Here is a 20,568-nt window from a genome sequence, read left to right on the forward strand (position 1 = left end):
TGCAAGTAAATCAAAATCTGTTTTGTGGATGGCGTTTAATTTTAGAATAACTGCAGTTTTAATAAGCAATCTCAGTGCATTATGGTTGTCTTGTGTTAAGTAGAGCAGGCACATGGAATTGTTTTGTAGGCAAAGCAAAAAAACACTTCAAATGTAAAGTAAGAAGAAATTGAGTAGGTAGTTTGAAGTATTAACTTGGGAGGGAGAAAACATTAAGAAATGGAGGCTAGTCTAGAGAGATGAAGGTTTTCATTGTAATGCATTGAGTATGTGTATGGCATTTGGTGAATCAGAGATGGACTTCATAACCTTCTACAGTCAGAACTGTCCAGATACTGGTTTACTTGAAGTTCAAATATCAATTGATAATGTTATTTAAAACTGCTGTCTGCATGGATTCTTTCAGATTTTTTCTCATTCATTAAAGTATGATAATCAATATCTGTTTTATATTGTCAAAAGTAAGCACATGGTGGCAAATAAAAAATTCTGTTCATTCTTGTTGGAACTCAATAGGATAGTGTTTTTTTTAACATAAATAAACTGATAGTTATACTTGAAATTTCAAGATGGTAACTTCAAATACTGTCTGTACTGTGGCAGGTACCATAAGATGCCCCATAGTATTGACACTTAATATCCTCTGAAAGGAGTTTTGGGGAGAGAAGGTACAGTTGAGAAATATCTTATTCTAAAGTGGTGAATTTAAGTTCATTTTTCAAATGGAATCTTATTTCAGTGAATTTTCTTCCTGACTAAGAATTCAGGCTTCATTTACATGTTGATAGATTGTATGTGCAGTAATCAACTAGTTTGCAGGAAGTAAGGTTATTTGAGCCCTACCATTTCTGAAATTTATCAAGGAATAATTCTGTATCACCTGTACTACCTAAGTCATTCCTCTCAGTTAGCAGTGAAAGTACAAAATAAATCTGCTAGCATTCATAAAGTTGTGCAAGGAGCATGGTGCAGCAAGAATCACTTCACATTTCAGGTATGTTTATCTCCAAAATATAAACCAACCTCTTAGTGCATCAATGTTTATTTATATATATTAATATACTAATATAATATAAGTATGTAATACATAATAGAAAATATAGTAATATAAATTAGTTTAGAATTATAATGTAATTGTTATAGTATTATTTTAGTCTAGAATAATACAATTAATGAATATTCTTTAATATATTCTTGATATGCTATCATAAATTCTTACCACAATGTTAGCTTTAGTTAATTGTTTTAAATAAAGATGAAATCTATTAAAACATTTTATGAGTATAAGTTAATGATTAATTGATTGTATGTTAATAACTAATTCTTTGCCTACTACTGAAGTACAACCTTAGCAGGCAGTAAAGGGAGGGAGAGTTCTTAGGATTGCTCTGGATATATTCATGGCTTGGAGTTTTTTCCTTTTCTGGTATTATGTCAAAGAGGCTTTGTATAAAACTGTGGTAAGCAATAGTAGAATGTATGATTTATTGGTCTTGATTGTTTTTGACAAAGATTTTGTGAAGCTGTTGGTACAATGGCAGGAAATAACAAGAACATGTACCATATAGTAATGCTTTGGAGCTGGTAGAACACCTGATGAGTACTTCTTTTTCACTGTATCTGTTGACATGCATGTTTGTTAGGTGTTAATTTTACTCATGTCTCAGTCATAATCTAAAAGAAACGTTCTGTATAGTCTGTCATCATTAGTTTATCTTTTGGAAAACAAATGCGGATTAGAGAATGTTATAAAATAGAGGAGTGAGACTGAACAGGGGAGAAAAAGACATTGCTTGTACGGAAGAATTGACCATATAATAACTGTCATTTGTACTGTATTTGCATTGCTACTGAAATTTGTAATTGCAGGATGTCTAAAACCTGTCCAAACTGGACTGTGTCTCAGATAAAAACACTAGGGAAACAGTAGTGCTTCAGTCATGAATATCCATGAACTTAGGACTGTAGGCCTTTCGTGACTGTGTGTGCATGCTTACAGTTCATAATGGTCTTTTTGTGTGTGATAGCTCTGAACTGATTTTAACTAAATTTGCAGGGTGTACCTCTTGAAAATCCTCTATTTTTCTTTTTTGGGAGTATCTTCTGTTTCACGGTGAAAGCAGTTATTTGTAATCCAGAGTAATAGGACTCATCTTTGCACTTTAAAAGGCGTGTGTTGAATGCCTGTTACTGGTGAGTAGTTGTGAAGCAAACTGTTCACAATTTAGTTTAATGTCAGAGCTGGCTGACATGATAGAAGTCACCACACTGGAACAATCCAAAGTAGTTCAAATGATGCTTTGTTTGTGTTCTCTCCTTGCTAGACTTCAAGATAAACAGACAGAATCAGCTCTTACTCTTCTTCAGTCAGCCTTTGAAATTTTGAGTTTAGCACGGACTCTGCCAATACAGGAGTTGTATTTTGTTAAGCCTTTGTACGAGAATATCAGAAAAATCTCTTCACTTTTCAGATTTCGTACCTCTTTGACTATGTAAATATTTAATGAATTTGAGGTCTTTTAACTAAACGGCAGTAATGAAAGTGACAGAAAATGTCCTAAATTTTCAGTTTCATATTTATTATCTTTTAGTTCTGCAGGCTTTTGTGTGAAGCTTCTTGTTCCCCAAAAGGAAGGATTGTTTTGTTTTCAGACCAAAGTCTCTAATTTTAAAATAGGCTCATTATGTTTTTTCTGTGTAACCTGCCAGATCTGGGGCTTCTCTTCCTCTTTTGAAAACAATTTCTGCTTTTTTTCTTTTTTTTTTTTAGGTTACGTTCCTGTTTATCTTCTAGATTCTTTTTATTTGTCTGGCATGTTCTTGGTCTCACAGAAGGCAATATGGTGTTTTCATATGGTCTTTATGTAAAGACCATGGTCTTTATGTATCTGTGCCTATACAGATTTTAATTTTAGCTGCTCCTTTTACTACTTTTGAACAAGTTTTTCTATTTATGTTTAACTTCTGATTTTTGAAGTAATACATTATATTTGTTTTTAAAGCTTTACAAAGATACAGAATTTAAGCATATCACAGAATAGCAGACTAACAGTGAAGCAAGTCTTGCGCATTCTTCTGGTTGATTTCAAGAGTTCTTGTGCTTCTGTGCATTTCCATCTAGCTGGTCGGAAAAAATACTATTGGCAGTTGTACATTGTTTTGACATTTCAAAAATTACCATACTTCCTATCCCTCTCAGTATACATTGTGATATTCAACATGTCTCAGTTGCTGTTGTCATACTTCGTAGGTGCCCAGTAGTGTAGCTCTCATAATGTATTTCTTCTTTAGGCCTGGAATTTCTGTCTGTGTGGCTTATCCCTTACTGATGCTTATATACCGTTGTGGTGTAACTTTCTACACAAAATAACTTCCCGGTTTAACTTTTTTTAAATAGCAACTTGGACTATTGTTGGTTGATTTGGGGAGACATTGTTTCGCTGATATGTGGAATATTAACAAGATTTACTGAAAGCTATTTTAAAAAATAGCCTCATGTTGTAACAACAGGTATCCTAATAATAAGAATTCTAGTTGCTGAAGAACTTGCCTGCAGCTTTCTTGCACAGACATAAAAATGGCATATTTTTTCTAGGCAACAAAACTTCTGAAAGGGTGAATTTGTGTCTCCCTCTTTCCTCTTCTCCTTATGACTTCAGTGGAGCTGGTCACCTCCTTTGAAGAAGAGACCTCCTTTTGAATCAACGCAACTGTTTCAAATCAAGATAGATTCTGATTGTCCAAGAAGACTTCTGGGATTTTTCATGACGATTCTGTAGAGGTGATGCCTAGAACTTCTTAAGCACTTTTGTGAACTGCTTTTCCCTAATCTCTACAGCTAGAGATGGCACTTTTTGAGATACACAGCCTTAGGTAATATTCCTGTTAAGAACTGCAAGATTGACTAACCATAGGAAGAGTGTTTTGGGTCCCACTTAACTATCCTGTTGGACAAAAGAACTCATGTTTGAGGAGGGGGTGTGTGGAAATAATGATTTGTTTGAACATAAGTAGTGAAGTTCACTGGAAATCAAACTGTTTGTTTTTACATTCCAGATAAGATTTTTGTTCTTGCTTCAGTTGTAGTTTAATTCTTGAGGAAAAACTCAAGAATTAAGATAGAATGAACATGAGGACATAATATTATTGAAGAGACTTTTGATTAGCATATGGTGCCTCCTCGTATGCTAAAAAAGGAGTCTGGGGTGCAGGACAAACTGCCCAGAAGGTATTGGAGCACACTGTCAGTTACTGAAACTGGAGAAAGGTTGATCCACTTGGATTGGAAAAAGGTTGGTGTCAGGCTGTGTTGTTTTGGTCAAATGTGAGAGACAGAACAACAATATCTGACTGAGAATAGCTCAGGAAGAGAGCATCAACAGAGTGAATAGTTTAATAATTTGCTGTGTTGTGACCTCTCCAACAAGGTCATAAATAAGATATAGTACCTTGGTTCAACACCTATGAAATCAAAACCTGGAAGTTTAAAAAGAACTGAAAGAGTACATTTGAAGAGTATTTAGCTGACTTGTTATTACAGATATCCTTTTCCTGTTTTCTCTTTCTCATTTCCTTTCTTTATCTATGACAAAAATTTCCATGTTACAAACACTCTCTGAATAATTATGGTCAGGTTCTACAAAGATCGTAGCTATTTCCTCCATGTGCTTTGTTTTCCTACATACTTTGTTTTCTTGGTTTAAAGAGCACAAATCTTCAGAAGATTCCATTGTGCAGACAGGAGTGGAAGGATTGCAGTTTTAAGATTGCTTACCTGTAATTATTTCTCTTACTTTTTATCTCTTCATACTTCCCTCTTACAGATTCCTACAGAGAGAGCATAAAAGTAATATATTTGTTCTTTATGCCATTTCCCTGCACATTGCCTGTTCTGATATTTGATTGAGTGTTTCGGTTTGCTTTCCCAAAATGGAGGTAAAGTAGCTTGGTGCTTGTAACATGTTGAGTCTTTTGGGCTGTGAATATACTGTTCTTTTGTCTTGAAATTTTAAAATTTGAATTGCAAACCCAATCTGTGTTACTAGAGATAATGTTATCTCTCAAGCTAAGTGAGTGTTCTTTAAGAGTGTCTCAGTCCTGCTGGTGAAAGGGTAAGACCTTGGAGGACAAATCCTCCCAGAAGAAAGAAGCAGGCAAATCCTGTGGAGCAAAACCTGGTTAATTGCACAGCTTGTGTCAACAGGCATTTGGCTTTTAATATCAGTTTGCTTCCCATCAGTCCCTAGAAGTCCTTGATCCTCAAGTAAGACAACAGCATCTATGCCAACAGGCTGGCCGGCCTGGTGAGTAGAGCTTTGAGTTGATGAAGGGACGTTATGATCCCTGGTTAAGGGACGTATTGGCATGTGCATGGGAAGCAAAGCGTATGAGATGGTGGGAACAAGAGGGATCTTGGGATTGGTGAAAGAAGGGTACTCATCTCAAGTGCATGTATGCAAATATATACAGCCTGGGAAACAAGCAAGGAGGAGTTAGGTCTGCATAAGTTACAGAACTATGACACTGTTGGTATTGTGGAGACACAATGGGACAGCTCACATATCAGGTGTGAGAGATGGATGGCAACAAACTTCTCAAGAAAGGCAAAGATAAAAAGGGTGGGGCTACCAAGACACGAAGAAGTTTGGATATAGAGAGTTCTTCAGTGGGGTGATAGTGGTTTGCATGCGAGCTGGTGGATGAAGATGAGAGAGGCCAGAAAGTGGTGGTAGGTCACCCAATCAATGTGAGGAAGAGGACAAAGCCTTCTTTAAAAGTCTGAATCACAGGCACTGATTTTCATGGAAGGCTGAAATTCCCTGACATTTGCTGGTAGGATAACACTGGAATGCCAGCAGTCAAGAAGCTTTCTGAAGGATTCTGGGAATGACTTCTTGATACAGGTACTGGATAGGTCAACAGGGTGATACACAACTGGATATGCTGTTTATTCATTACTATTATCAACAACAGCTTGGGGATCAGATGTTCAGTGGTAGCCTTGGCTATACTAACTGAAACAGTAGATACCAAAGCCTTGTAACTAAGGAAGGAGAGTAGCAGAGCAGATTCTGCAATTCAGTAGAGCAGACTTCAGTTTCATTCAAGGAACTGCTTAATGGGATCCCATAGGAGGCAACTATGAAGGGTAAAGAAACTCAGCAGACTTTGCGTTTGGAGGATGTTGTCCTTAAGCACCTGTCAAGACAGTTCATCTTGACACTCAGGAAACTGAAAGAAGCATCGGGAGACTGGCAAGGCTGAACAGGAGACTCCTGACTTTGCTCCATTGCAAAAAATCAGTATATAGGAGTTTGGAGAGCCAAAGCTCATCTAGAGTTGACACTCGTAAGAGACATCAGCGGCAACACAGAGAGCTTTTACCCACTGCTTTGGTAGTAGAAGGCTTAACAAGGAAAATAAAGATCTATTGATGAAAAAAACAGATGATTCAGTATCAGCAGACGTTGTCTTTACTGCCATAGTCTTCACTGATAAGCTCTCTCGTAGCTGTGCCTAGTGAAACCATTCAAGGAGAGTCATCAGCAGTGAATGAGGCATGAGTCAAGGAGTGCTTGCAAGAGCTTGACCAATGCAAGTCTATGGGATCAGAGGAGTTGCATGCCAAAGGAACTCTCTGATGTTGTAGTGATGCTCCTCTGTACTGTATTTGAAAAGTTATGGACGTCAGGGAGGTCACTGACAAGGGCAAATGTTGCCTACGTCTTCAAAGTAGGCTGTTGGCCTTATTTCAGTGTGAGGAAAACCATAGGACAGTCCTCTTGGAAGCTTTGGTCATTTAAAGATGATTTGGAATAGCCAGGGTGGATTTTTTTCAAGAGCAAATCATGCCGTACAAGCCTGACTGCCTTCTATGATAAAATTATTAGCTCTGTGGCCAAGAGGAGAGCAACAGATTTACTTCAACTTGTTGTATCTCATAATATCCTATCCCAATTAGGATGTTGTGATGTGGGTGGATGGGCAAGTAGACGGGTTTAAAAAAACGTAAGATTTAATGATCAAGCTCAGAAGACAGTGCTTAATGAGTTGTATGCTACCTGGGCAGTGATAACAAGCAGGGAACTGCAGTGGTGTATCCTGGGCCCTGTACTGTTCAATATCTTAAGCCAGAGTGTGGCAGTGGCAACGCAGTGCACTCTTACCAAGTTGAGACACCAAACTGATGGAAACTCAAGGGTAGTAGTGCCAGTCAGAGGGACCTAAACAGGCAGGAGGAATGGGCTGCCAAGAACCTCATGAAATTCAACAAGGATAAGCACTTTCTTGCACCCGGGAAGGCAGAGCCCCTTGCAGCAACTTTAGCTGGCTGGGAAGTAGCTGATGAGAAAGACCTTTGTGTCTTGGTAGACCACAAGCTGAACATGAGCCAGCAGTATGTAATGAAGGTTTAACAGTATTCAGACTGTATGATAAGGAGTATAATCAGAAGACTGGAGGAAGTGATTTATTCCCCTTTACAAAGCAGTAATTAGACTGCATTAAGAATACTAGATTCCACCCACCCTCAAACACACGCACGCCCTACATCAATGCACAAAAGAGAGACACATAAATTAGAGTGAATTCAGCAGAGGGCTGCTGAGGTTGTTTGGGAAGCACAGTGGTAAGTGGCAGGCAGACCAGAGGGGAGGAAATCAGTTCCATAGCTTACCTTTTCAATTACTTAATTGTTTTATGTTAAAGCATTAATTGCTTTAACCAAAAAAAAAAAAGGCGTAAGTACCAGTGTTAAAAGTTGGAATGTTTTGGGTTTCATAACCATTTCAGAATTACCATAAGACAAAATTGTCTTTTGAAGGTGAAGAATGGGTTGAGTTGCATCTTGAAATCTTTGTTTTCCCAGAACACAAACTGTATCTTCAGTATTTGTAACAGTATCCATTCTCTAATAAACATGCAGACTTGGAACTAAGGAGTCTTTTGACTTGCTTTCTAGGGGGTGATTTTTAGAAGTGTGTAGAAGTTTAGTTTGTTCCCACTGAGGAAAGTAATTCCAAACAGTAGAGGAAAAACAGGAATAAAACAAACAAGTGCAAAAAGGCAAACAATGTGCATGGAAAAAAAACAGTGGTGAGCACAGTATTAAGAAAAGCATTATGAAAATAAATAAATAGTGGTGTTGAAGTATATGTATACATTTAAGAGATTAAGGATAGAAGGAGCTCTTGAGGTTGCAGGGTTAGTTGGACTGCCTGGGGCATGTCTAGTTGGGTTTTAAATGTCTTTATGGGTGGAGACTCAACAACCTCTCTGGATGATCACTGTGAAAATGTATTTAGTGTGGTCAGAGGGAATTTCAAGTGTTTCTGTTTGTGCCTTTTGCCTTTTGTCCTGGCAGAAGGCACTGGTGACACGGGTCTGGCTCCCTGTTAATACATACAAGTAAGAGCCCTATACACACAAGCCTTTTCTCCAGGCTAAACACTGCCATACAAAGATACTCTAGTCCCTTAATCATTTTTGTGGACCTTTTCTAGAATCACTCCTGTAAGTCCATGTCTGTCTTATCCTGGGGATCCCAGACTTGGACTCACCAGTGCTGAGCAGTGGGGAATGTTCATCTTCCCTTCACATGCTGGCAGTGTTCTTAATGTAATCCAGGAGGCTGTTCAGCTTCTTTGGTTACAAGGGCACATTGCTGGTTTATGGTCAGCTTGTTGTTCTCGAGTTCAAGTCCTTTTTCTACCAAGCTGCTCTCCAGCCAGTCAGCGCTCGGCATGTACTGGTGCGTGGAGTATTCCCTATGTGCATGCCTTTGCATTTCTCTTTGTTGAACATAATGAAGTTTCTCTCTGTCCAGCTCTGCAGGTCATTCTGAAGTGTGGCATATCATCTGTTACATTCGCAGCTATTCCAGGTTCTGTATCATCTGTGAACTTGAAGAGAGTCCACTCTGTTTCCATCATTCTGGTCAATAATGAGGATGATAAACAGTACTGGCCCCAGGGTCAACCCCTGGGTGCTAATAACTTGCCTCCAACTTTGTGCCACAATCCTGTGGATTCAGCTAGTTTTCAGTCCTCTTTACACTTAACTAACCCATACTTACATGTCAGGATCAGGTCAGCTTATGTGTGAGGATATTGTGAGAGACAGCATCAAAAGCCTTGCTAAAGTGGACATGAACATCTCCTGCTCTCCTCTCAGCTTCCAAGCAAGTCCCCTGATTGTAGAAGACTCTCAGGGTAGTTAAGCGTGATTTCCTCTTTGGAAGTCCATGCTCTCAGTTCACAGTCACCTTCTTGTCCTTGTATCTAGAAATAATTTCTGGGATTATTTGCTTCAGCACCTTCCCAGAAATTTAGTTGAGGCTGACCCCTCTGTCAGCAGATTTGTTTACTTGAAGATTAGTGACGCTTTCTCTCTTTCAGTTCTCAGGAAGGTGTCTCCGTTGTCAGGACCTTTCAAAGATGACCAAAAATGCCTTGACCAGAGGTCAGGCAGCTCCTTTAGCACTCATGGGTACAACCTGTTAGGCGCCATAGACATATATGTCCAGTTTAACTGTTCCATAACCTACTCTCCCTCCTCCGAGGCTAAGAGCTTCTTTGAGATTGTTGTCTTGGACCTGGGATTCCTAAACACAGGTCTTACTAGCAAACACTGAGGTAAAGAAAGTGCTGATTATACCTTGACCTTTTCTATGTTTATTGTCATCAGGGGGCCCACTGTATTTAGCGGTGGACGCACATTTTCTCTAGTTTTCCTTTTCTGTTCTAGTAGTTGTAGAATCTTTCCTTGTTTCCCTTCACATCTCTTGCCAGATTCAAATACAAGTGAGCCTTGGCTTTCCCAGCCCTATGCCCGCACAATTGGACAGGAAATCCATACTCCCCTGGGTCTGCTGACTCTGCTTCCACCTCTTACATACTTCTTTTTAATGTCTGAGTTTAGTTTGGTAGCTCCTTGCTCATCCATGCAGGCCTCCTGCTGCCTTTGATTTCCTGCGTATGGTGATAGATCATTCTTGAGCTTGCAGGACTTGATCCTTGAATATCAGCTGGCTCTACTGGACCCTTTTCTCTCCAGGGTTGTGTGCTGTGGGATTTTTCCAAGCAGATCTTTGAAGAGATTAGTGTCTCCTCTCCTGAAGCCTGGCCTTGTCTTGCTTTTTACCTTGCTCCCTTCTCTAAAGATTCTGAACTCCATCTTGCAGCCAAGCTGTCCTGACTTTATTGTCCAATGACCAATTCTTCCTAGTTTGTAAGTATCAGGTCTAAGCAGTGCACCTCTCCTTGATCACCTGTGTCAAGAAGTTGTTATCACTGCACTCCAGAAATTTCCTGGGTTGTTTGCGGTGTTCTCTGTTGTCCTTTGAGCAGATATTAGGGTGCTTCAAGTTCCCTGGGAGAACGAGGGAACCATGTCTGTAAACATGAAAGTTCTTCCAGTTGTCTGAAGAAGGTCTCATATACCTCATATACTTATCCCTGATTAGGAGGTCTGTAGTGGGCATCTGCTGCAGACCCGTGGCAACTGCTACAGAACCTGTGTTGTTCTGTCTGCTAGTCTTGATCTGTAAGCTCTCAACCGGCTTCTGACCTGTCCTCACATAAGGGGCAACTCCCCCTCCTTGCCTGTCTATCTATCCTGTCCTTCCTGAAGAGCCCATACGCATTTGTCACAGCACTCCAGTCATGTAAGTTATCCCTCCATGTCTCCATGATCCCAGTGAGGTCATGGACCTGCAGTAATTACACAAACTTCTGAAATTCCTCGTGTTCCTTCCCCATGCTGTATGCATTGATAGGTGTTTCAGGGAGGCATCAAATTATGCTGATTACCCAGAAAGGGCAGTTCTTTCTTTACAGGCCTACGCTTCAAGTGATTTTGCTTCTATGCTTTTTTTTTTTTTGTTGATTGCTATGTTCCTTATCTTCTGATAACCCCTGGCCCTTTGCTCGCCTACCCCATGCACAGTTCCTTATTTGTTGAGGAATCTGTCCAACAGTTTTACCTAAAAGTCTATGAACATTTTTAGAGATATATATATATATATATATATCTACACAAAAATTAATAAATTGGAACCATCACAGATTCCAAACATACACATAAGGCCTAGAAAAGCTGTATTGCCATTATGCAATATCCATTGGGAACTTAAGTGGAGCATTTAATATCATGAGGACATCATGGCACAGATATTTGATGTGCCATGCTTTCAGCAGGGGTGGAGTTCACTTTTTTGCTAGCAGTTGTTGTAGTGCTATGTTTTAGGATAAGAAACACTGATGATAGTGTACTCATGGTTTTGGTTGTTGCTAAGACAGTAAAGGCCTCTTCTGCTCCTTATACTGCCCCACCAGCAAGCAGGCTGGGAAGGCACAAGAAGTTGGGAAGGGATACAACTAGGACAGCTGATCACAGCTGGCCAAAGGGCTTTTCATACCATATGATGTCACGCTTTGTATATAAAGCTGGGGAAAGAAGAAAGAAGGGGAGGATGTTTGGAGTTAAGGCGTTTATCTTCCCAAGTAACCGTTACATGTAATGGGGTCCTGATTCCTGGAGATGGCTGAACACCTGGCTGCTGATGGGAAGCAGTGAATGAATTCTATGTTTTGCTTTGCTTGTGTGCGTGGTTTTTGCTTTTCCTATAAAACTGTCCGTTCCAACCCATGAGTTTTTCCTTATTTTTACTGTTCTGATTCTCGCCCCATCTGAATTGGGAGTGAACAAGTGGCTGTGTGGTTCTGGCTGTCAGCTGGGGTTAAACCATGGCAGATGTAATTTGTCTGAAGAGAATTGGTCAATACAAGGAATGAAGACATTCCAAAATGAGCAACTGCCATCTAAATGCTGAGTTAATTAACACTTTTTCTCTCTGTAGGTCACCGTGTACTTTCTTATATTCAGGCATTCATGGTGATGAGATTAATCCCATTCTGAACAGGAGCATCTCTGGATGCCAAGCTCTTTCATTAAAGTAGTACTATCAAACTGTGATGATCCATTCATTATTAACTTTCTGGGCTAGAAATGAGGTTTTGGCCTTGTTTGCAGGCAATTCTCATTTGCCTTTGGTTCGATATGAAGCATTCTACGGGAAATGTCTTTGTGTCTTTGCATTTTTGCATTTACTATTTTATGGTGGATACCTTCAGATCTTTCCCTTTCTTGGATTTTTTTTTTGTTTGTTGGGTTTTTGGTTGTTTGTTTTGGTTGGTTTTAAAGCACCTTAAAAGTTTTTTATTTATTGATTCACTTAATATTATTTTTATTATTGTACAGAGTACTTAGCTGTGTTTCAGTGTTTTCAAGACTCTTTCTTTGCTGTTCTTTGTTTTCCGGAAGGCCTTTCCATCCTGAGAGTATCCCTGGGAGTTTTTGTTATGAAGGGGGCCTCTTCTCCTGTTGTTTTTTTTTTTTTTTTTTTTTTTTTTTTAATTGAGCTTCTCACTTAATTCAGCTGGGTACACAGATTGGTCTTCTATAACTGTGTCATGATAAGTATGTGTGCTGCATCTATGCTTAGAATTGTAATATAGTGTAAAATCCGGGAAGACACTTTTATTCTCTTCTAGTAAGAATCACTTGTTTGTAGCCCTGCCTCTTCCTAGCATAAAAGATCTATTGACGCGTCCAGGCCCCTGGAATGATGTCTTGAGCAGACTCTTTGCATTGTTCTGCATCTTGCAATTAATCTGCAAACACATGGAGAAGTGGAATGATCTTAGACCATGCTTTGTGGAATCAAGCACAGCTCCTGTAGCTTTCTTTTTCATATGTGAAGCCTTTGGGGTTCCATCTTTGTGGGTCTTCAACTACCTCTTCTTACCTGGTTCTTCATGGGCATTTGGTCAAGTGGGTTGACATTTGCAGGTTTGAACCTGGATTTGCAAACTGTGGATGCCCATTTAGCATTGTGATAGTGGCAGCCACAAACTTAATGATGGAGTTCAAGAAGGGAGTAGGTGTAGTGGTTGGAGATGGTGCCTGCTCCCCAGTTGGAACCATTGGCTCTCCTGCAGGACCATGGACAGGTCCGCAGATGGCAATGCCACTGCCAGATCTCAGGTGCTGTCGCTGCTGGGTGGGTGGGAGCCATCTTCCTTGGCTGCTTTTTACTCCGTCTCCTTGGTGGATTTCGTGCTGTAGGGTAAAGTCTTGCAGCTGACCTACTACAGTAAATAGATTACCAGGATCTGACAATGTGACTTGCTATTCTCTCCGTGGCTTTCCTCTTATCTCGGGTACTAAGTTTATGCTTGCTTTTCTAATGTTCATCTCCTTTACAGATGCCATGCTAAGGATGGAAGGATAGACCCTGTGTCCAAATCTCTGCTTCCAGAGTCTGGTACCATGAACTATAATGTACTGTTTTATAAACATATCAAGCGTTATGCCTACTACTGAGATTTTAAAAAAATAAAAAATAAAAAAAATAATGCCCTGGCTGGCTTGGGTGTGTTTGCACAATGTAGATTTGTAGGCTTGGGAGTTGAAAGTGTGTGTGTTTTGGTTGGTTGGTTTTGTTTTTAACAGGCCTTAACAATTCATATTAGCTTATGATGGTTTTGATGGTAAGGTCTTCAACATACCCTGGGAAATAGGTCTTTTTTAGTTTTGGTTGGTTTTTTTTTTTAAGTGCTATATATAGTAATAAAATCTTTGCATATTTGAAAAGTTGTCTTGTGTCTTTATCATTATAGTGCCTTGTGTAATAAAACCACATAAAGTTGAATTACAAGCACAGCTAATACTGTCCCATTTTGTACCTGTGGATTTGTATTTTCATGATAAACCAAATGGGTATGGAATGTTCTGAGAAAATCTTGAAAATACTGTCTTTTTTTCTGCTTACATGCAATACGAAATAAAAGAATCCCTATATCATTCAGTGCAACCTAGCAGAATTTGGTCAAATTATCAATATAATGTGCTGTCTTCGTGTGGGAAGATTTTGTAAGTTACCTTTAAGACAAGCCTGTTTAAAATCAAATCTCTAGTTATGTTTGCTGAGGATCTAATTGTTTTATCGGGTATGTTTTAGCCTTTGTTTCATTCTGTCTAGATAATGTGTGTGTGCAGTTTGTTGCAACTACAGTTCAGCCTAAGTTATAGTTCATGTTTAATGAAAGTGACCAGTAATAATTTTCATATTGCAATATTTTAAATCAGATTGAGGTATTTTCTACTTAATTTTTTTTTTTTTTTCAAATATGCACGCTGTTACATGTATCTGCTTTAATTTCAAAACATGCTTTTGGCTGATAGTGGCTATCTTTTCAAATATGCACGCTGTTACATGCATCTGCTTTAGTTTCAAAACATGCTTTTGGCTGATAGTGGCTTAGAGTCAATATATTGAAGTGAACATCACAACATAGTTCTGTTTTTTGAGAGTAGATGAGATTATTTGTTACAATATCACATACTTTATTCTCTAGCCTAATGATTTTAACATATTTATAATTTGATATTTTTGTAATAAAAGTTGATAAAGAGTTGTTTGTCACCTTATTTCAGGAGCTCTTGTTTCAAAAGCAAAGAAATGTGTTTGAAAAACAGTCCTCACTTTAAAAGTGTGTATTGAGTAAGTCAGGATACAAGTTCGTGCAGCTGTTAAAAGTGAAAGCACCAAGTGTAAAGATGCAATGTAATGCTTTTCATACATACACTAGACGTGAATTCTAACAGCTCAGCTGCTTCTAAGGGCATGATTGTAAAAATTCTAACAAGCATTTTGAATGGTAATATTGAAAAGATTGTTTGCATATTTCTTAAAAAGTTATCCAACTGTTGTATGATGTGGGAGAAAATAGAGTTGCTGCTGAAAGCTTTGAAAAAGCAGAATAGAGGCTGATTGATCATAAATGGGATGTAAACAAAGTAGGGCATATGAGAAGATAAATACTGAAAGTGATAGTAAATTTGGTCCTGTTTTGATTTTTATATTGTTTGTTAACTGAATCCGTACATTTGGAGAACATAGCCAACATCATGTTCAGTTAGGTTTTATTCTGATTGTGGCTGTTTCTCTGGTGACCTGGACAACACCCTTTGACAGTAACCACAGAAGCTGACAAATGAATTAGTTGCCTGTGGTAAATGTGACTTAGTGTGAGTAAGGTTTTGCTCTTAGGATGCCTAAAGATAAATTGTTGTTAGACACTTTTCTTTATGATTCTTTGTGTGAATATAATGTGTGTGTTTTTTCATTGGTGAATGTTCCCCTGCTTTTATTCAGCATTGTATTTTGACTCTTAGTGTGTGTTGAAATATTTTTCTTTGAATTTCAGTATGATAAAGTGATAGAACCAGAAAATTCCAGGGAGGGATCTGGCAATTGTAGCTGATTCTCTCAGACCACAAGAGCTGATAAAGTTTTCACAGTGCGCTAATTGTCATCTAGCAGCTTTTATTTTCTTGAAAGTTGACCTTTGAAATATCCAGGATAATGCCCAGTTGTCATAATTCTACTCAGCTGTGATTATGTATGTCTAGATTGTTTGGCAACCTGAAGGGTTAAAAAAAAAAAAAAAAAAAGACGGGGCGAGGGGAGGGAATAAAAGTTCAGCTGTAAGAAGGTTCAACTGAAGATTTCTATCTGTTTATGGCTAACCTATCAGGAAAGCTTATGTTAGGAATTCTGTTGTATTGAAGGGTCTGGCTCTGTTTTGGGATTTAATTTCTTTAAAGGATTTAGTGTACTTACATGAAATAGAAATGTAGTCCTGCTTACCATGGGTAATGTATAACTCAAGATTTTTTTTCTTAATCTCGCGTATTGTGTGATAAGGTGAAGAAATGAAGAAAGGTGATATTTCCTGTGTATATTTGACAGTAATTTAACCACAATTTTGTTAGAAAACCATGATTTTTTTAGACAAATGATGTGTTGACTTATCATTACTCAACCTATTGTATGTCTAATGTGGCAGAGGAATTAGTCTTTTAAGAGCAACTAACTAGCTGAGCAGAGATTGTTAGCTTTGGTAAGGCTTAACCATTTATTACTAGCCATCATTTGTCACAATGGTAGTTGATCTTCCTCTGTAGTTCCATATATGTAGCTGTGGCATTTATTGGAACATACCAGCTTTGTAAAGTTATTTTATAGTATTTGCTTGCTCCTGCTGTAACTCATAGTGGAAAACAAAATGTTTACTCTGGTTCAAATATTGGCTATCTTTTAGGAAAAACTTAGTCTGAAAGTTACTTTCTGAATGCCCGTATCCCAAAAGGAAAAATACAGGAGGCATCCAAAAGAGAAAGAATGTCTACCATGACCTAGTATGTGGTACAGAAATGATGAATTCTGTCTATTTTATAAGCTCCATCTAGATACAGGAATAATACTGCTTACGTCAGTAGGATTGCGGTGCTATGAGAGAAAAGTATGTTTTTAACAATTGTTACCTCCATGTAACTGAATTAATTTTTTTTATTTTGAGATTTCTGTGTTTTCTAGCATTAATTACAGGAGTTGTTTTATTTAACCAGCTATATGAAAAAAAAAAGGTTGTGCTTCAGCACTTTGAGGTTGAGATAATATACATGTGATTTTTTTTGTAATAAGATTGATAAAAATCCATGCTTCTGCATACTTTGCAAAAACTTTTTGCTGTGGTGGTAGCACCAGTGAACCAATTTACATATCTTTTAGTGGTGTCTTTCAAGGAAACAATGTGATAATCAGTGTAGTTAAAAGTTATTTTAATAGTTGAAATGTCAGCAGTGGAATTTACTCCTAATGAATATTCTACTGAGCTCAGGTTTGGCTTGTTTCTGAAAGATACGGATAGCAGCAACACAAGTGTCTCTAGATGTGTGACTACAGTTTTATGGTGTTCTGTTACCTTCCATCTTGTCTAAAGGCTGTATGCACAGAATGTAAAGAAAAGGGCTTTTTTTTTTTTTTTTAAAACAACTACTTCCTAAATTTCTGGAGAAAATGCAGTTGAAAAGAGGGTAAATTAAAGTAAAACAGCTCTAAACAATAAGGAAGTGTAGGGAGAGGGGAGGAAATGTTGCAAGTTTTTCCTAGGTGCAGTTTTGGTCATAGTAGGGATAGCATATTTAGACTGCATACACATTGAAGATTTGCAAGATGCAAAAAATGGGGAAAAATATGCTCTGCAAATATGTTGATATTTGTCGGAAGTGCACTGGAGTTTGAGAATATCTTTATATCCCATGGCATGGGTAGAGTCTTGTCAAAGCTGCTAACTTGAGGCTGTCACTATTGATTCTTGGTAAGATTTTAATTTAGGTTAAGCTTCAGATTTTCTGTGGATGCACATTGGAGCGGTATGCTTACTAATATTCGGCAAATTATTCAACTGCTATGACTATTTTGGCTTTTCCATACAGATCTGTTTAAGGTGTGCTTGTTTATTTTTCATCTTTTTCTTTTTAGTCATACTGATATACACACCAATACAAGTATTTCTATATGAATATAAAACTTCATGTTACTTAGGTAAAAAAAGACATAATTCTATATTTTGATTTTTAAATAGATTCACTGCTTTTGAGTTATGTTAGAAATAAGTCCTAGAGGAATCTAGCTGGATAGACAGGCAAGCAGTGTTATAACTAAGGAAGGTTCTTGCATAACTAGCTTTATAGTATTAATGAGTGTATTAAAATTTGTTTTGTTGTTTGTTTGTTTGGTGTTTTTTTTTTTTTTTAAAAACCTTTAAAAAATCTTGGACTAATAGAAAGTGTAGGACAGTTAAGAGAACACTCTCCAAGGTATAGAAAATAAAGAAAGAGACCTTGATGCTTTGGGAAGCTCAGCCTGTATTTGTTCATTCAGTTTTCCTGCCAGAGATTATATTTGCAGTTTGTCCTCTCTCTATTTGAATGTACAGTGCTTTTATGCCTGTGAATTAGTGGATATGTGTTGTAGATAATTCAAAGTGTCTTTGCATGCTACCACAGAAAAGAGAGGCTTCTGCTCTCACCTTTTCTGCAGAGGTGTACTGGCACCCACAGTCCTTTTAAGAGGTAGTCGGAGCGCTCTTCTGTCACTTTTTAGTTTTCTAGTTAAATAGTTCACTTTAAATCAAACCTGGAAATTATGGCCTAAGTAGAGCTGCAGTTTTGGTAACAGCTGGAGGAATTTACGTGCTGTAGCTATTCACAGATTGGAAGTATCTTCATAATCTTAGGTTGTCAGAGGCATACTTTGTTATAACAGAAGCTGGTGTCCAGCATTCTAGTGTGGGTGGTTGGACCATGCAGCCTCATCCAGATTGAGGTACAGAAAAACAGACTTCCTATATTCACTGCACTCTAAGGAAACCTAAATAAATCTGAGACATGTTACCAACAATGGCCAGAACTGCTTTTAAGTAATGCCCCCTAGTGTGCAAATGAAGATTATCTTAAAGACATTATTTTACTTGTCAGGAAAACAAGCAGTTCTCTGTTGGTGGATGTAGTTAATTGATGTAGCGTTTGTATGTTCTGTTAAAATAACCCAGATCTTAGAATTTTCTGTTATATAGCATTTTCTGTTTATGCATATGACCAACAATTGGGAATATTTTCCCTTTGAAAACTTCAGGGAAGAAAAAGGGTCAAAATAAATACAGATGCCAAAGTAAACAGCTGTTGGTACACTTAGAAGAAAATTATAGTCAATCAAGAGATCATCTAGTCCAACCCCTGTCCCAGAGCAGGTCCACCAAGAGCAGGTTGCACAGGAATGTGTCCAGGCGGGTTTTGAATGTCTTCAGAGACGGAGACTCCACCACCTCTCTGGGCAGCCTCTTCCAGGGCTCTGCCACCCTCAAAGTAAAGAAGTTCCTCCTCATGTTTAGATGGAACTTCCTGTGTTCAAGTTTGTGTCCTCTCAACTGCATTTCCATGGAGACCTAAACACTGTAGTGCTCAGAGCCACCAAGAATGTGTTTTGTTGCCTGTGGGTTTTTTCCTGGCTTAGTTTTTTTCTGCCGTGGTTAAGTCAGCATGTGGCAGAGTCCAAGAACTGGAGACAGCACAAGGGAAGTGGTGAGAGCAGCTAAAGACGTAGAGTGTGGAAGAACAGATCCCAGACCTGGTGTTTGTGGCAGTGTTCCATTATTGCAGTTATCTGTATTTAATAGGGGCCTAATGTCTTGTTTCCCTATCTGTTTATAGTTTGATTTAGTTTTGCAGTCTCTATCTTTTTATAGGGAAATGCCAGCAGGCTGACTTCCTTCAAAAGGATTTTCAAGTCACCCCTGTGATTGTTTCTTCCAGATATCCTACAGATAGGGGTTAGAAGACTTGTTCACCTGATTCGGACATCTTCTTGGGCCTTTCTACACTCTAAATATTAGAAAGACAATAGCATTTTAACTTCCTGGTGGTCTTTGCCTGGAATATGGTCTCCAGTGTGGCAATATTTAAGCATTATCCTTACAGTTATTAATTTTCATTATATCCCTTCTTCTGAAGAGACACTTGTAGGGTTGCAGTACACTTCAGCTATGCTTAGCAGAATCTTTCCCAACCTCCTTCAAATACTGAACAGTAACCAATACTGCAGTTTGTTTTTTCATTCATAATAAAGCCTTCAGAAAACTGGATAATCTTCACTCTTTCCTAACTTGGAATTAGGCTGTGTGCTGCTACTACTCTATTATGTCCAGCACATCTGATGTCTATATAGGAAAGAAAAAAATACCTATTTTATTTCTTGTGTTGCAGGATGCTCACTGGACATTTTAACTACAAACATCACAGTCTTGGTAAATGTTAATTTTATAATCTCAATAATTCAAGCTATGGTAATTTGTGATCTCTGTTCATTTAGTTGCTTGTGTAGTTTCAGATTTTGAAGTGTTTTTCGAGAACCAAAACAGGGACTGCAGCAGTGCAGCAGAATTAAAGTAACTTTTGAAGAAGAAAGAAGTACAACAAATCGTACTCTCCTTTAGATTTTTGTTTTTCTTTTTTAATAGCTGGGTCTTACCCTGCAAGAAATAAAGTTCTCTAGCTAGTCAACTCCTTTTTGTCATGTCAAACTGCTCAATTCTGAAATCGGTAATGAGACATCTGATTCAATTAAATCAGTGAGGCTTATGTTCAGTAATTAATACTTCCAATACCGTTTATACTGAAAATTCCTGCTTATTTCTAGATTAAGTAGGAAATTGAAAGTCTTAGAACAGGCACTTGAAGAAGGCACAATATCATGCTGAGGGGGGAAGAAAAGGCAGTGTTTTAAAACTGTTTGTGTTCTTCATGGCCTTTTCTTCCTAGATATGTTTACATTTGAATTAGAATTTTAGGAAATACAAAGAGATTATAATAAGAGGAGGTGAAAGCCTTTACGTTTATTATTTCCTAATCCTTCTCTAGAATTCTTTCTGTATTAGTGTTGTGGAGTTGTGGAGTATTTGTTACTCATCACTGAGATATGGTGAACTGATTTTGCGCTGAAACCTGACATAAATAGGACTACTCACAGTACATAATTCAGTATTGTTATGTGTCTTCACAGGGATGGATTTTAGGTTTCCAAAACATTTGGAAGTCATAGAACAGCTTTTGAAGCTTTCTATTGCTTTTCTTACTCTGTGGGTTCCAAGTAGCATCTGTTAT

At 38.1% G+C, this 20,568-nt stretch overlaps 1 protein-coding gene across 2 annotated transcripts in view; it reads left to right on the forward strand.

The window, feature by feature from the left end:
* The window catches only part of UHRF2 (ubiquitin-like with PHD and ring finger domains 2, E3 ubiquitin protein ligase), a 90,258-nt gene that overhangs the window by 31,943 nt on the left and 37,747 nt on the right, over positions 1-20,568 (forward strand). The gene's annotated exons all lie outside the window — the stretch shown is intronic.

The sequence above is a fragment of the Calidris pugnax genome, unplaced genomic scaffold (assembly GCF_001431845.1).
Source record: "Calidris pugnax isolate Ruff unplaced genomic scaffold, ASM143184v1 scaffold178, whole genome shotgun sequence".
NCBI lineage: Eukaryota > Metazoa > Chordata > Aves > Charadriiformes > Scolopacidae > Calidris > Calidris pugnax.